The following is an 18,177-nucleotide window of genomic DNA, read 5'->3' on the forward strand; positions in this document are numbered from 1 at the left end:
AGCCAGCCTGTGCTACATGTGATCCTGCCTCAGAAAACAAATTCAAACAAAAAACAGAGAGGTAGAGGTCCCAAAAAGACCTGCAATTTTACAACCACGATGGTGTAACTCTCATCCTTCCCTTGCCTGTCACCCTCACATTAAACTTGAAATTTTAACTTTTGCTGTACCTAGCAAAAGAGGAAGCATTTTAAGGGTGTTTTTGCACAATTTCTATTATGTCTCCTATCCCAGCACCTCACAAGAACCCTGTGGGTAGGGGGCCTTTCACAGGGGGACCAAGAAATAGGTCCCAGTGTCACAAAGCCAATGGCCATGGCCACAAGATTGGCATCAAGGCCAGAAGCAGGCTCACTGGATGCTGAATCAACTCTATTCTGATTCAGTGAAAGCCCCTGTGATGTTCGCGGTGGCCTCTCCTAATTCCTCCCTGCTCCTACAGGGTCTGAGCTTATGGCTGAGCAACAGACCAAGCAAGCTCTCTGGCTGGGAAGTCCCAGCCCATGCCAGCTGAGACCCACTTTGAGCCTTTCCTTGCTATGAAGCAAACACAGCTCTCACTTCAAATGGAGTAAGAAGTGGTTTATTCTAAAGCAAATACAGGTGAGCACTGCCCCAAAACACAGATTCCGAATGCCCTAAATCATGGGTGCCACCATTAGAACATGCCACCATTAGTTGCATGGGATTGTATCAGTCACAGGACAAAGAAAATCATACATCAAGCTATTTACCTAATAATTGGCAGGGAGCACATAAGCAGGGTATACAATAGAGAAAACTCTGCTACAGGTTTCCAGTGTATGCTAATCACATCCTTAACTTCTGAACTGGTAGGAGCCAGCAGAAGACCTTTGCAAGATACTGATAGTCCAAAGGAAGTTAGATCAGTGTGGTATGTTGCATGAGAAATCTCCCCCACGGTCTGAGCATCTGGACACTTGGTCCCCAGTTGGTGGCCCTGTTTTGGAGAGCCATAAGTGATGGAGCCATGCCAGAAGTATGTTGCTGGGGTGGGCTTAAAAGCCTCTGTCACTTCCAGTTCACTCTGCTTCCCGCTTGCATTTGACAGTGTGAACCCTCAGCTTCCTGCCCCTGTTTGCTGCCATACTCCATACAGTGAGGACTCTGTTCCCCCTGGGTCCACAGACCAAAGTAAAGCCTTCCTTCTATAATCATCTTGGTCATGGTGTTTTATCACAGCAGCGGTAAGGTGAGGAACACAGTCAGACAAAGGTGTGGACAGTGAATGGCTATTTAGAAAACAAAGTATAAAAGCAGCTCAAGCTAATTCAGCTCTGGATCTGCAAGATTCTAACTCTCCACAATTGGTTAACAGTTTGGCCTTCTAGAATCTTTAATACTGGGTGTGTATCTTTGGGTGGGGGCTTCAGTTTACATTGCACAGGAAAGAAAAAGGTTTGAGAGTTGGGGGCAGTTAGCAGATCTCAGCATCCCAGCTTCCCAGGTTCAAATGGGTGTGCTCGGAGTCCCAAATGCCTGGAGGCCCAATTCCAATTCTAACAGGCCAGAGATAAGGGACACTCTCCCTCTCCGTTTAGCACCCCAAGAGGCACCCCTCATCACCAATGCTCATGGCTGCTCTGCCCTGTGACCTCAAGAAAGCAACCCTCCCAGGCACAGGAATGTAGAGCAGAAGAGTCCAAGCTGGAAGGAGCCTGATCACTTCAGTGCTCCAACAGGTTCTTTCTAATGGGAAAAACCTAGAATAGGCAGAGTTCCCCTGTGAACAACCCCGAGAACTCACCCCCTGGGTAACCATGCACTGTCTGAGCAAAGAGCAAGGCTAGTGTATTTTCTTACTGCAAATAGCCAGAAGCAGCTGTCTGTTGGAAGCCTCTGCAGATGTTAAAAGGTTCTCTGTGTGGGCACCAGGACACTGTTCCTAAGCCCCACTGGACAACAGTCTTCTTGGAATTAATTATCCGTAATATCTAGACCCAGGGGCTGCCTAGACAACCCCATACTAAGCTAATAATAATAATCATCATCATCATCATCACTGCCTCCACAACCTCATGAAGTTGACTGCCATTAACCAGAATACAGGCAATATTGTCAGGTAGGTGGGGGAACTGGGGGCCTTGTGTGCTGTTGGGGGGAAGGGGAAAATGGTGCAGCTACCTGAAAACCAGGGCAGCAATTCCCTGAAAATGAAAAACCCTACAATCCAGCAATTCAATGTCAAGGTGTATTATCTAAAGAACTGGAATCAGGGTCTTGAGAAGGTATGTGTACATTCATGTTCACCACATCCAAAAGGAAGAATCAACCCCGACATCCATCAGCAGAGCGACAGCATGTGGAATGATGGGAAAAAGATGGAGGCTGAGGAGGTGGGGTGAAGGATAAAGCACTTGCTATGCAGGAGTGAGGGGTAGAATTCAGATCCACAATGCCCACATGAAGTCAGTTAGGCAGGGTGGTACACCTGTAACCAGAGCTTAGGAGGCAGGGAAAGGGGTCCCCAAGGCAAGCTGGCTCGAACCCAGGACTTTGTGCTTTCCAGACAAACGCTGTACCAGCTGAGCTGCATCTCCAACCCTTACTTCATTTAAAGTGTGCCACCCAGTACGGCAATCACCACACTGCCCCAGCACTGCATAAAGCCAGGTACAATGGTGTAGTCTGCAATCCCAGTTCTGGGGAGGTAAAGGCAGGAAAATCAGAAGTTTAGGGTCATCCTCTGCTACAATCCAAGTTCAAGGCCAGCCTGGACTACCTGAGATCTTTGCCTCAAAAACATAAGTAAAAGACCTGCAGTGCAAGGCATAGTTCCACCCCAGGTGGCATGTGACCAACAGTGGCCTTTAATAAGGCAATCTAAGGCAGGTCCTCTCAGGCACCCCCTGGGCTGAAATCAGGTAAGGTGGTAGAAATGGCTGTTTCTCTGCCCCCATACCAGGGTCGCTTTTCAATAAACACTGCACAATTTTTCTTTAAAAGTTCTACAGCTCAAACCATGAGACGCAAAGTCCCAGGTTTCACTTCCTTCAGCTGCCCTGGCATTGAAAAGCTCAAGGAAGAAGCTAATTCGATTAGCCTGAAGATAAGCAGCCAGAGCAACCCTGCCAGGGCAGAGGTGCCTCCCAGGGCCGTAATCTCATTAGCGCCATGGTGCCATAGCTTCCTTGAAAGGAGGCAGAAAGGGAGAGGTTTGGTCTGAAGAAAGCCTCTGGAAAACTCCTGGGTGAGAAAGATCAAACCAACCAGAGAGAACAAAGCAGACACTCACATCTCAGGTGGACCAGCTGGAAGACGCTGGAAACCGAAGCCTTTCCAGGCTACTGGCTTTTATCTTGAAATGTGGCAAGATACTGCACCTGGCAGGACTGAACAAGCTGAGGACAGGATTTTTTTTTTAACAACCACCACCTGTCTCTTGTATGCCAGCCTAGACATTAGTTGTCCGTTTCTCCATTTCCTGCCTCCACACTGGGTTCTCTTCTGTAGGCTAAATGCCTTTGACCACTGTGCTTCGAGATGACTTCTGGTCCCTTTTGCCACTGGGCTACACTCTTCCAAACAAGTGAGCCAGCTTCCTCGGGGCTGCAGTGTTTCTGGCTCAAACATATTTTGAAGAACTTGACCAGGTCTTAGAAGATCCTCTGACTACCCTGGGATTCTAGAGCAGTGGTTCTCAACCTTCCTAACACTGCAACCCTTTAACACAGTTCCTCTTGTTGTGGTGATCCCCGACCATAAAATTATTTTCGCTGCTTCATCATAAGTTTGCCCCTGGTAATGAGTCATAACGTAAATCTGATATGCAAGGGATCTGATACGCGACTCTCTGAAAGGGCCATTGGACCACCCAAAGGGGTCGCAGCTCACAGGCTGAGAACCACAGCTAATGCAAACCAGAACTTTGTGGGACTCTGGAGTCACAAAACAACGGACTCTTTTCCTTCTTAGATGTGGCCGCTTCTGGGTTGGCATTCTGAACCATCACTAAGGTCTCTGAAACGCCATCTCAGGGTAAGAACTTACTAGATGAACGTGGAGCTCGTGTGGGGAAGGGAACCCCACTTCAAGGCCCCAACCTGAAACTGGAGGCCACCACCCTCCCCCACATCAACCCTGGCATTCCGCAGGTGCTTGGCAAAGCCACCACCCCAGCCTCAGACTGTCCCAGACATGGCCTAGAGACATACATCATCAATCAGTGCCACGAGTCTCATCTAATTATGACACTAGGAAAGTCTACATTTCGTTCAAACTTGTTAGAATCCATCAGCAGGCTTCATGAACCTGCCAAGAAATGCTGTTCCCCTGCCCATTTTGTTTAATCTGCCAAAATTCCAAAGTCCTGCGATAGCTCTCCTAATGCCACAACTTTATTAGTGCAATTCCACCACCTGGAGTATTAGTATCATTTGAGGGTGGCCTCAGATCAGCACCATTGAAAACTTGTCACAGTAACATAAGAGGCTCACAAGACAGCAGAGGAACCTGGATGGTTCTGTCCGAGGAGCTCATCATCCCAGACTCTCACAGATATACAAATCAATAGATGGATGGTTCAGTCCGTAAAGGAAGAGACTCCAAAGCCTGGGACCCGAATTTAATCCCAGCACCCACATTAGAAGCCAGGCGTGAGCCACTGGGGGGGGGGACTGGAAAGGACTGAGAAAGATTGTGAAATCCCTGGGACTCACCAGGACAGTCAATCCAACTCAACTAGTAGCAACAAATTCAGTTAGAGAGTCTAGTTCAAAAGGTAACGTGGACCTAAGGAAGGTCCACCTCTGGCCCCGACATGTGCACATGTACCCTGCACACATACACACATAAACACACTTACACACACAGAGACATACTCACTTGTACACACATACCTACGCTGACACTCCCACCTGCGCACACACCTGCACACACATCAGCAAATACACACACACTTGCACAAAAACATACACACCTGCACACATACACATCTGCAAACACATACTTGCACACAGACATACCCACCTGCACACATACATACCTACACAGACACTCCCACTTGCACGTACACACCCTTGAACACACATGCACAAAATGATTAAGGCCTTTCAGAAGGTCCCCAATCAAAGTATTCCATAAATCCTCCAATAGTGAGAGCAGAATCACAGACCATACCCTCAGCTCTAATCGTTCACACAGGTCAGCAAACTCTAGCAATTCCACGGCAAAAACTGATTCTACAGATGAAAGAAGACTGTGTTTTTAGCATGTGTGTTCGCACAGGCACGTGCATGCTCATGTCACAGAATAATGTGACCTCAGAAAGAAGCAACTAGTGGGAGCCCTTCTTTGCTCCCACAGAACTAGTGAGTTTGTTCTTTTGTTCCAGGAATCAAACTCCAGCCATTCTGGTTGGCAGCAGGCACCTCTACCTGCTGAGCCAGCTCACTAGCCCCCAGAGACAATAGCATCTTTGTGGGGGCAGTCGCCGTAGACTTGGCTGTGATGGAAGAAAAGCAGAAATCACTCCAAGACCAACGAGACCCTGGATGGACAAATTACGGACCATCCACATTAAATATGGAATAATGTGAGCCTATTAAAAGTGGAAGGGAGTTGCAGGCGCTATAAATACCCATACTCATAGTGGGTATATGGCTGACCTCGGCTTTTCCATCCACAAAAGCATTTCTTTCACGTCAGTTTTTAATGGGAGGTCTGAAAACTGCTGTACATTTGGTCTCAGGGTCTCTGTGTCAATAAAAGCTACTCCGCACAAAAAGAACGTGAAGGGGCTTGAGCTCACCAGGACAGGTGTTGACCGACGAGCCTAAGGCCCTCAGTTCAAGCCCTGGAACCCACGGGGTAGAGGCAGAGAAGAGATTCTCTGAAGTTGTCCTCTGATCTCCACGGTCACGCTACCGCATGCAGACAGACAGACACACAGACACATACATACACACACAAACACTAATTTTGAATACTGTTTCTGATAAGGTTGTCCGAGTGGCAGGGACAACTAGAACATGGTCCCTGACCTGGCTGGAAGGTCAGCTAAGTGACACTCGGACTTCTCAGAGCTGAGCTCTGGCAACAAGAAGGAATTATTATAATCCCAGGTAATAAGTGTCTTCACGTCCCTGCCAAGAAGCACCCGGGATCTGGCCAACAGGAAAGAGACACACAAACACAACGTGACCCCTGTGCTCTGTGACCCTGCGCTGAGTTGGGACTCGAAACCTCAGCCCTTAACCGTTAGCTCCCTTGCAGGGCGCAGGACCTTTGCCCTCCTTGGAAGTGCCAGTGTCTTTTCACACACTTGCGAGGGCCCCCAAGCCAGCTGCACATCTTGGTCAAGAATGCTCTGCTCCCGGGACCTCTGTATATCCTTGCACCTCCCCCTCCAATCCTGCCCCAGCCCATCTGTAATGGTCACATATCCCCTGCCTGTCCAAGAGAACTGCAGCTCCATTCTGGGCCTGGAAGACGGGTGACTTAAACAGGACCCGCCACCCGGAGGCACTAGCAAGTAGCCCATAAAGGGTCCTTGCCACAGTACTAAGTCTCTTACGGCAGAGTACTTTGCATGTATTTAAAGAATTCAGATTGTACCTACACACAAAAAAAGGCAGAGCAGGGAACAGTACTGATTCAGATGAATACAGGGGTACTGGAAAGGTATACTCGTGTTCCATAATAAACATGGTGTCAGGCAGGGTGTGGCAGCACATGCCTGTGATTCCAGCATCCATGAAGGAGGCTGAGACAGGATGAGCCTGAGTTCCAGGCTAGGCCGGGCAACACAGGTCAAGACCAGCCTGGGCTACATACATAACAAGTTCCAGGCCAGTCCAAGCTACAACAGCTCCAAATTCACATGTGAGGATGTTCAAGTGCAGTCGGTTCACAGACCAGCCTGCACCACTCACTCCTGGTTTTGCAAAAGGATCCAAAAACCAGGGCTGTTAGGGCACAGGACAGCAAACCCCTGCCCAGCCGTCCTAGAGCAAAGTACCCATGCCCATAAACATCTCCACCTACATACTGGCTAAAATCAATTCATAATATTACTGGTCCCTTTCAGACCCTGAACCTGAAGAGGGAGAAGACCCCGGAAGAATGGATTCACAATCTAAGCTGGGGGAGGAGGGAGCCAAGGCAGCTCAGGTATGGACCAGAAGCTAGCTACAGCTAGCCAGGACTAGCCCAGCTCTACAAAGGGTCCTCAGTGGACCCCTGAGCTCCCCCTTGCAGAAACAGTCTGAAGTTGTTCCGAAGCATGTCATTTGGGCAATAATCGGGTAAATGAAGCCGTGGTTTTATGGTTTTTTTTTTTTCACTCACTCTAAATAGGGAAACTGATAATCAGGCTCCAGGCCTGCCTCTCTGGCCCATTGGTTTTCAGCTATCAGTGGTCAGCTGTCCTGCCATCTCCTGACCCTTTCCCTCTCTCCAGCCCATAGCTCTGAGCACAATAGATAAGCAAAAGGTCTTGCCCAGCCCCTCCAGCAGATACCTCCCCGTTCCAGACAGCAGCAGAGGATCCCATCTCCCTCATCTGACCCCCAAGTTATCACCCAGGCAACAAGACCAGGCATGTTGTCCCTTTCATGAGCACTCCTGTTCCAAAGTGACAAGCATGGTAAGAATGCTGGCAAGTGCCACCTCCAGAGGGAAGAAGTCACATGGGGTGGCATAGCCACCAAGACAGTACCAAGCACAGGAGCCAGGCTTCCCAACTCAACCATCAGCCTCTACACAAGCAGGGATGAGGGCCAAAAACACCCACACACCCACACACAAAACCCGTGACAGCAGAAGCCGTGTCAGCAAACAGGAAGCTCTGTCAACAAGGGGAACCAGACCCACTGGGGTCCTTCAGCCTTTCTGGGGACGCTGCAAAGTTCCCTTGCCAGGGTGCTAATCAGGCCTTAATTGTTATGCACCCCTAAACTGCTTTCATTCATAAAACACACAGTATGGAAACAAGGGGTGGGCCGTTCACGTCTGAACCCTCCTGGGTCGCTATCCACACCTCTAAGGACCTGACCGTTACAGGCTCACCCTCCCCACAACTTCACAGACCTGTGGGAAGCCACTGTGTCCCCCACTCCCCAGACCAGCCCTGCCCAGGGCTTTTGTTTCCTTTCCATAGGAGGGTGGGTGTCTGCAGCAACTACTGGAACACAAATTAGCAGGCAGCCACCCCGACTCTAACCACCCCGCCCCATTACTTAAGATGACTTCCAAAACGTCGCTTGTCACTCTACATTCCCCTGGCCTTCCCCATGCAAAACGGTCTGTCGCCCAGGCTGGGGGAGAGTTAGGCCCAGCGACCACCACACTGCACAGCAGCGCGGAGGCCTGCCGGGTAACCTGAGAATCAGGGTTCCCAGCTCGCCGCCACCCTGCGGAGGTGTGCCCTTGGGCACGGAGGTCAACCTCCCAGTCTGACCTCAGCATCCAGGGCGGCAAAGCCTGACTCCTAAGTAAGCCCCTCGGGATGGGTATCATCCGGGTCCCAGCTCCCCCGCCCCGTGGGGTCCCTGCAAACTCGTGCGCTCCAGGATAAGGCCCGGGATGCGAGGCGGCCCTCAAAGCCTCCTAGCGGGTCCCCACAACCCAAGAATGGGCCTCAGGGTATCATCTGGAACCCACGTCCCCGCTGCTACTCACCCAGAGGAACTGCGCGCGTGGGCCGCCTTTGTATGCAAACACCAGGCCTGAAGCTGCTGTCAGTTTAGAGCACGATGAGGGGCGGGGCCTGAACGGGGGAGGGACTTGTAGGGCGGCACCAGGGGGACTTCAGAGGAGCGGTGTAGCGGAGATGCTTCCAGGGCCCACTACCTCCCCATCCCACCCCAGCCTTCCTTAGACTGGACTGTCTGCCTTAGGTTTGTGGAGCATAGGGACTTTAACTCCTCCCTAGAGCCGAAGTCTTCTACTCCAATAGCCTGACTGCCTCTTGACCTTATTGCTGTTTACACTTCATCCTCCCCTTGCTGTGCCCTGAGCCAGCCAACAACCTACACTCTCAGCGGGCCCCTACACCCTACCTCCCTCCTGGCTTACATTTGCCACCGGGGAGCAAAAGCCAAGAAAAAAATAAGGAGCAAATGACGCCAAGCCCGGTGGTGGAATGAGCCAAGTCAGATCAAGTCACTCTCGAGTGTTGCTGAGACCCCAAAGGACAACAAATTAAAGTCTTGCTTTGTAGACAGGGACTCCTATGTCCCAGGCTGGCCCCAAGCTTCCTATGTAGCCCAGGAGGACCCTGAACTTCTGATCTGCCTGTCATCTCCCAGATGCTGAGATTAGTTTATGCGCGCAGTGGAGGGAGCCCAGGGCTTCTGTGTGCAAGGCAAGTGCTCTACCAACTGAGCCACATTCCCAGCTAATAAACATCAAGATATATATAGATACAGTTACATGCGTGTGCACATATATAATTATATACATATCTGTATGTATGTATGTATTTATATAAAGACCTCCAGAGAGGTGGTGCTTTCTAGGGAATGACTGCAGAGACAGGGAAAGAAGCCTGTTGAAGAACACATATCTGAGGTCTTGTAGACCACAGAGAGAGTCGGAATATCATTTAGATGTTATCCCGAGAAGGGAGCTGTGTAACGCTGTCTAATGGGGCTGTAGACAGGAGTGGGCATCTGCTCACAGCACTCCAGGAGACCGGGAAGGAGGTGGGGATCAGAGAGACAGCGCTTTGCTCCACCTTGGAGGGGGGAATTAGCTTATATGGGGGGGTCTTGTGTATCCTAGATTGGTCTCAAATTCCACGCATCTAAGGATGACCTTGAACTTCTAATCCTTCAGCCTCCAGACTGCCGAGATCACAGATGCACACCCCTACACTGGGTTTGTCGAGTGTTGGAGATCAAAGTCAAGGATTATGCACTACCAACCAAGCTGTGGCCCCAGTCCAATCGCTCACTTGTGAGGTTCAGTCAGACCTACAGGGGAACTGAGCCAGGCTGAACTGGCTCCACCCAGGAGCTCTGGATGCAGAGGAGGAGGGACTGGGAGATTGGCAAGGACAGGGTGAGGACGTCCTGGAGATCAGCACGGTAAAGTGGCTGCGCTGTCAAGCCGGGTGTCTGGAAGGGCACCAGCACTTGGGGCAATTCTTAACCAGCCACAAGGACAGTCACCACTGCCCATGAGTTCCCGGGGCTCTGGGCCCCAAAATGAAGGCATCCTGACCCCTCCCCCGCCCTCCAGGCTTTCCAGAAAGCAAGCCCTACATTCTGCCCTTTATGGGACACTTAAAAAATATTTTTTTCAAATTATTCAGATCTAAAGGGAAGATTCTGAAGACATAAAATTCAGCCCAAAGCGCCCTTACCCCACCCCCACAAATGAACCTAAGGATTGGTTCGTGTACACACACGTCACTTTTTTCAGAAACATTCACTAAGTCAGAAAACTTCGGAAGCACAAGTGCTCTAGCCCTGGCAATTTCTGGAGCCCCCTTGGTGGGGCCCCAGGCTGTGTTGTCAGCAACCTAGCTGGAGGCTCTGTGGTGACTCAGCCCCGGAGCTGAGGTGATCCCCGGAGCCAATCCCTGCACCTGATGTGTTCAGCCCAAGTCGGAAGAGGGGAAATAACCTAATGACTCTGCCTAGAGGAGGAAGTAGTCAAACCCAGACAGAGCCACACAGCATCCTAGATTCCAGACTCAGTTTCACAATCCAGGAAGTGGGTGGGGGTGTTGGTGAAACGGTTTCATTTGGAGGCTGGAAAGGGGACCTGTTATATTTAGGGCAATGTTATTGACTAGACTTCCAATTCTAAAACTCAGTACTCTGAGGAGAGGGAATTCCATAAGGACCTGGCGGTTGTTCCATCCCATAGCTGGGGCTCCCTGGTCCCTCAGAGAAGATAGGCATCATGAACTGGTCCCTGCCCTGCCGATGAGAATATGAAAGGCCCTTTCTTACTGGAAACCCACCTCTTCACCTCCTCCCTTTCCAGCAGTGATAATAACTGTTTAAGTCTTTGGGCTCTGCTTTCCTGACAGACTACTCCACTGCTAACAGCTCTGGCCCAGGATCCCCGGGCAGGTGTGGGCAGAGGGGGGAGCATCCCCCTCTGTGTCCTCTACATGACACCCCCACAGCCACACCACCATAGGCAGACAGATGACTGGCCTCTCCTTTCAGAGGTCAGCTCTGCAAAATCCCAGAAGAATTCCAGCCGGCACCGGGTGTTGTCTCAGAAGAAAAGAGTACCGATGTCTAGGGCTTCTGGGAATGGGAGGCTCCTCCGAGTCTGAAGCTAGCCCTTAATAGAGGACCCCCAGCCATAAGTACCCAAAGGAGATCCTGCTGGCCCTCTTTGAGACAATGGATCTCAAGAAACTAGGATTCCCCTAGAACTCCCACAGTGGGAAAAGACAAGAGCTGGCCCTGGTGTCCAGCAGAGAGGACACAAGTCTCCCAGGAAGAGGCTTCCTTCCTCTCCCTCCTCCTCTTCTCAATGGAGCCAGGCTGAATACATTTCCTTTCTCTCTTCTATTACCTGTCTAATTGGCCTGTTGAAGACAGGCCGCAGAGGTTAGCTTGTCGGGGTGCTAGAACCCCAACAAATCCAGCAACACAATGAGGCAGTTTCATCGCAGAGATTTCCTTACTGAGGGCCTCTGAAGTAAGGTGGGACACCACCACCACCACCACCACCGTGCCACCACCACCCCGCCGCCACCACCACCACCACCCCGCCACCGCCACCACCACCGCCACCGCCACCGCCACCGCCACCACCACCCCGCCACCGCCACCACCACCACCACCACCGCCACCGCCACCACCACCACCACCACCACCACCGCCACCGCCACCACTACCACCACCACCACCACCACCACCCCGCCACCACCACCACCACCGCCACCACCACCATCACCGCCACCACCCCGCCACCACCACCACCACCGCCACCACCACCGCCACCGCCACCCCGCCGCCACAACCCCGCCACCACCACCCCGCCACCACCACCCCGCCACCACCACCCCGCCACCACCACCCCGCCACCACCACCCCGCCACCACCACCACCACCACCCCGCCACCACCACCACCACCACCACCACCACCCCGCCACCACCACCACCACCACCCCGCCACCACCACCACCACCACCCTGCCACCTGGTACCACCTCACCAGGGGCTGGGAGGACAGAGAACAGAGCGGTGGGAAAGGCCAGCAGAGGCAGGATGCAGCCCACGGCACTATGGCTTGCCTGGGAGAATTTCAGGTGAGGCAGTGGTTATAAAAGGCCCTGGTTCCAAAGCCAGAGGAGGAGGAAGGTAGTCCGGGAATGGCAAAGGGCAGGAACAAAAGCATCAGGGGCAGAAAGACTTTAGAAGGTCACGGGGCCATCTTAATTAGGGCGGTGCTCCTGGAGGACAAAGAAATGGCCAGAGATATACAGGAGAAACTGCTCCTTGGCAGCCAGTGGGCAACTTGGAGCCCTGCTACTCCAATCCGTTCCCCAACATGCCAGGAAGTAAGCAACACTCAGGCTCCCCAGGGACCCAGGCACACAACGTTGCAGCCAACACACAGAGTCTCAGGGCCAGCACCTGTAGGACACACCCACACTGTAGCCAGGCTTCCTAGTCCCATCTCTGGGAGGAGCAACCACGACCCACAGCCTCTCATTCCCTCACTCCCCCCACCCCAATCAGCACAGTGGCCTGTGTAGTAGGTGCCCAGGTTACAAGGGGGTACCTTTCCTCAGCGGGCACACAGTCTCAAGTAGTGATCACGTGTTCAATGACGCAATGGACCCAAGGGTTGCCCGCTGATGAAGTGTTTTAGAAGCCTAGTCTCCAAGCAAGAGGACTCTACCCAGTTTGGAATCCTGTGTGGGCAGTCATCTAGGCAAATCCAGGCCAGATGGAGGGGCTAAGAACAGGGGATAGCCAACAGCCTTTGCAGAGACGCTGAGGTGCACCAGGGCTGACAGAGGCTGTGGCTGGCCTCAGCTGGACAGGGACGGTCATAGCTACTAGGTAAGATACCTCTCTCCCTGAAAGAAAGCAAGAGAGGGGCCATCATACCTTTCCACTGTGGTCACCTGAAAGAATCACATGAGCCAGGCTAGAGCAGAAGGTACAAGACAGCACAGGCACAGAGGTACCAAGGAACTGAGGAAGACTGACGGGAGTCAGCATCTGCTTGGGAAGCTACTCACTGCTCCTAGGAACAAACCAAACAGTCCCCAGTCGGTTCCTGAGTCACCTATGACCTTGTCAGGCAGACACGCAAGTGGCAGCAGTCCTGCGAGCGATGTGTCTCACATTTCCCAGCTAAGACACCAGCTAGCTTCCGAGAAAGGAGATCAGCAAGGGCAGAGATTCAGAGAAACTTTAAAGAGTTTAAAGTTAAGCGCGACTGTGGTCAGAGTATTTGACATGCTTAAAGAAAATAGCTCCGTGAAATCTATCACTGAGTACAACAGATACAGGCCAATCCTTCAAAAAGTAAAGGTTAAAAGCAAAAGGAGTTCCCCTTGTAGAGAGAGGCAGAGAGGTGACCAATAGTGGTAGAGTACAGACAGCGGTGGCTAGCATTTAGAGACATTTGCGAACCAGAACCATTTCTAGATTGTATGTTATGTTTCTTCTTCAACAAGGCCTATGGGGTAGACAACACTGGTTGACCCAGACCCTTCATGAGGAAAGTAAGGCACCAAGACATGGCTGAAGTCACATGGCCGGTGAGCAGTCATAAGGCAGTTAACAGACATTAGACACACAGCACGCACTTGTCCAGTACGTTGACCCTAGATCTTTCCCGCCAGTTTCTTCGGCCTGAGTGTGTCCAGGTCAATGGAGTTTCGTGACTCCTTTTTCACGCTAGGCCTGCTGGCATGAGTCTCTTGCCCTTGCTTTGACCCAGGATGAAAAGAGGCCAACTCAGTGGCATGCTGTATTTGTGGTCCTCCCACACCCTGGCACACCGACCCCAGCCAGCCTACAGAAGTCATTGATCTTTCATCTGAAGCTCGCAAGCACACTGCTGTCTCCCTTGAGGGCATGATAGTTTGCCTTCAGCTCTAAGGAGCAATAAGCAACCTGGGTGCATATGTGATGTCTAGGAGCTAAAATCTTGTGGGCCTGAGTTCCAAGTCCAGCCCAGCTATGAGGCAGGTGTGACTTAACCTCAATTTCCTCGGATATTCATCATGAATGACCAGCCGCAACTCAGCATGTCGGAGTAGTCACGTGAGTTACTGTGTTTGGTCATGGATGTCAAGTAAAATTCTTGCCGCTGGACCAGCCTTAGCTCTCACTCAGTGCTCAAAAACATATTGCTGACAGATAAATGACAAGTATTTAAGAAACCAGGTCTACTGTTCATTTTCCCAAGCTGTAGCTCACAGCAGGTTGGGACACCTCAGCAGACAACAACACTCTTGACACGGTGACATGGTGCCAACCAGGTAGGCATCTACTAAGCAAATGATCTTCTCTCCATGATACCCACAGGCTCATGGCCAGACCCACTCTCATGGTCAAGACAGTCACCAAGCAAGTTGGTGTCATAATTGAGGCAGAACTCTGGGGCCAGCTCAGTCACTCCTCTGGGCCTGCCAGGCCCAGTACTGATGTCTCGATGGCCTCTGCCCTGTGACCATACCGGTAGTGCATTGAGCTCAGGGCCAAGGTAGAGTGAAGATCATCTCCCCTCGTAGGAGAAACAACCCTGGGTCTTGCTGAGTTTGCACTAATTATTTCTAAAAACCAGCTTACCTGAGTTCAGAACCACCTAGATAGCTGGTAAAGCCCCCCTTTCTTTGGCTTTTTTCCTTTTACTTTCTGGGTGCATGGTTAGTGTTTCTGAGAGAGAATGGTATCTGAATCAAAGGGCTGAATACGATTTTCCATCAATGTGGGCAGTCAGCATCCCTCAGCTGAAGGTCTGTCACTATTGCTGTCACGAAACACCATGACCAAAGCAACCTGAAGGGGGCGTTTCTTTGGCATAGTCTTTCACATCAAAGTCCATCACTGAAGGAAGTCAGGACAGGAACTCAAACAGGGCAGGAACCTGGAGTCAGGAGCTGATGCAGAGGCCATGGAGGGGTACTGCTCACTGGCTTGCTCAGCCTGCTTTCTTATAGAACCCAGGACCACCAGCCCAGGGATGGCACCACCCACAGTGGGCTGGGCCCTCTCCCATCAATTGCTAAGTAAATGCCTTACAAGCCTACGTACAGCCCAACCTTATGGAGTCACTTTCTCAGGTAAGGCTTCCTCCTCTCCAATGACTCTAGCTTGGGTCAAGTTGACAGGCCCAGTCAGCACACACACAAAGACAAAGGGAAGTAGAATCCATTCTCTCTTCCTCCTCCGTCTTCTGCCATCCCGCTGCCTTTGAACATCTGAACTCCAAGTTTCCCTACCCTTACCCAAAACTGAACGATCCCACAGACCTCCCTCGTCCTGTTTTCAGACTGCAGATTCTCAGCATCCAGCTCCCACATACCTCTCTCATCTACCCCAAACCGCCTGCGTCCCATGAACTCTTGTTTCCCTGAAGGACACTCACTGACGCCACATGTTCACATTTTGTGTCATCAGTGGCACAGTTGCTGTCTGAGAAGAGTTATTTTAGGGGCTGGAGAGATGCTCGGGAGTTGAGAGCACTGGCTGCTCTGGCAGAGGATCCAGGTTCGGTTCCCAGCGTGATGGCTCAACCATAAGTCCAGTTTTGGGGGATCTGACACCCTCTTCTGGCTGGCCTCTATGGGCACCAGGCATGTACATGGCATATGTACATCCGTGCAGGAAAACATTCATACATTTTTTTTTAAAGAATAATTATCTTAGCCAAGCATGGTAGGCATGGTAGCACAGGCCTTCAATCCCAGCATTTGGGAGGCAGAGGCAGTTGCGTCCCTGAGTTCAAGGCCAGCCTGGTCTACAGAGTGAGTTCCTGGGCAGCCATGTATACACAGAAAAACCCTGATAAGCAAACAAGCAGTAAATAAATTGATCTTTGCATACTTGTCTACTATTCTGCCATCTCTGATGATTCTGTGTCTGCTCGTGTGGTTTGAGTATGAAAGAGCCTCCACAGATTTGTGTGTCTGAAAACTAGCTTCCCAGCTGGTGGCAACAAGAGGGACCTCTAGGACACAGAACCTAACCAGGTGGACATAGAACAGTGGGCGCACTAACTTGAGGGTTGTAATTCTACCCATTTCCTGTTCCACAAACTCTTTCCCAAAGCTGCGGAGCTATGATAAGTTGCCTCCACATGCTCCCATGGCCACAGACTCCCCAAGGATGCCTTTGCCACCATGGTGGGCGAGACCTTTTCGAGCTCCAAGCCAAAGAACACTTCTCCCCTCCTTTCAGCGGCTTCTGCTGGCTGTTTGGTCACAGCAAACACAATTCCTGAGTGATTTCTCTCCAGACAGCAATAACGCTGCTCCTGCTTCTTCAAACACCCCATGGTTTTTTATTTGTTTGTTTGTTTGTTTGTTTTTGCGAGGACATTTTGCCTTGTTGGTAGCCAGGTTCTATTACATTCCTTTAAGGTTTCTTGGGCTTTACTCTGAGATGCTGGTAAGACACTTGAGATGAGTTGAATCCTTCTAAGGCATGATTTCAAGTCTGGCTCCTCATGCTAGGACCCATCTGTCACTAATGCCATGGAACTTCCTTCCTGATCCCCTGATCAATGATCCGCTTTGTCGGGAATCCTCCAGCTCTGATGCTGCCTCAAAGCTAGCAGTGTTGGCCAGTGGACATCACCAAGATCTAAGGAGCAGCCACAGGGCAATCTTGGGAAATCAAACCTCTGCAAGGGTCATGGTGACTGAGGCTAGGACCTGCTTCCAAAAGAGCTTGCTTGCTTCCTGTCTGCTGGTAAAGAGTTCAGATCTCTTCCACAAGGACCTTCCCCATAGGGTGACTTGGGTGGCGTAGCTGTGGCTTCCCCTGGAGTGGTGGGTCTAAGAGAAGGCAAGGTGGAAGCCAGAATACCTTTTACGACCTCGTTGCTAAAGTCACCCACACCACCACCCTCCCTGCCTCCACAGTCTGTTCCCAGGAACTATGTGAGTGAGTAAATCCAGCCACACTTGGGAGGGAGGGAGGACCAGACTTTTCGTGTTGAAAGAAAAGATCTCCAAAGAATCTGCGTGCTGTTATGAAGTTGTCACCAGCCCAGATTATCACAGGCCTGAGTCATCTCTGAAGACTGTTCCAACCAGAAGAAGCTTTAACAGTCATGTACCAACTGAGGCTCAGACAAAACATAAGGGAGTTCCTCTGCTGACCTCTCGGGGTTCCTTCCTCTTTGCACTCTGCCCTGCAAATTCTAGCTCCATCAACTCCAAACTCTCCTTTCCTGGAGAGCCTTTGGGCACTATTTAGGGCACTGCTTCCCCTCTGAGCTGTGTGCATCTGTTTAAAGGGGTGTGTGTGTGTGCGCGCGTGCACGTGCTCGGTATGGTATATGTATACAAGTTCCCAAGGAGGCCAGAAGAAGTCACTAGATGCATTGGAGCTGGAGTTCTGAGCCACCCAACGTGGGTGCTGGGAATCAAGCCCCGATCTCTGGAAGAACAGCAAGCCATCTGCTAAAATCTCCTATTTACCTCCCTTTTCCCATGCTCTGGCCTCCAAAAACTGCTGTTTCCAACATCTGTCCCTTTCTCTGGCTGTTCAAGGCAGTGGGGTAAGTTTGTTCCCAGTGCCCTAAGTGGCCGTTCCTGGTAGTGGCAGTGAGCCCCAAGTTGAAGCGACGGAGGAATCCCGCGTTCTTGCCTCCAGTCAGATGTTGCCGCGTTCCGCATTCCCTCCCTGGGTCACTTCTAGGCCTTCTGGACACAGTAAGACATCTGCATTGCTGCCCTATACTTGGTCCTTTGGGATACACTTCAGAGCAGAATGTGGGCTTCTAGCTCTGCAGGCTCCTGCCTTCCCTGCTTCCCCCTCCTTTCAGACGACCTTGAATGGCAAGTGTATCAGCCAATCACAGCAGGTGTTAGCCAAGGCAGTGCACAGGTCTGCAAGGTTGCAGAGCAAGTGGAAAGAGGCCTCATTCTAGCCCTTGTTCCTTCTCTTGTGGACTTGAGGCAATGCCTACAACTGGTATTTCTAAAATTTAATGGTTGCCAAAGCCCTATCAAATATATACCAGGCCAACTCATTCATTTTTCTGTTTGGTTAA

The 18,177-nt window shown here is 51.2% G+C and overlaps 1 protein-coding gene across 5 annotated transcripts in view; it reads right to left on the minus strand.

Annotated features, from left to right (window-relative positions):
• Lpin1 (lipin 1) overlaps positions 1-18,177 on the minus strand; it is a 118,882-nt gene that overhangs the window by 53,803 nt on the left and 46,902 nt on the right. Inside the window, exon 1 of one of the 5 annotated variants that reach the window (XM_075984038.1) lies at positions 8,641-8,743. The exons of 3 other annotated variants lie outside the window; for them this stretch is intronic. The gene's annotated coding sequence lies outside the window, so the exon portion shown is untranslated. Of the gene's footprint in view, positions 1-8,640; positions 8,744-18,177 lie in introns of those variants that run through there. One more of the 5 variants, XM_075984037.1, reaches the window with a different exon arrangement.

Source organism: Microtus pennsylvanicus, chromosome 8 (genome assembly GCF_037038515.1).
Source record: "Microtus pennsylvanicus isolate mMicPen1 chromosome 8, mMicPen1.hap1, whole genome shotgun sequence".
Taxonomy (NCBI): Eukaryota; Metazoa; Chordata; class Mammalia; order Rodentia; family Cricetidae; genus Microtus; species Microtus pennsylvanicus.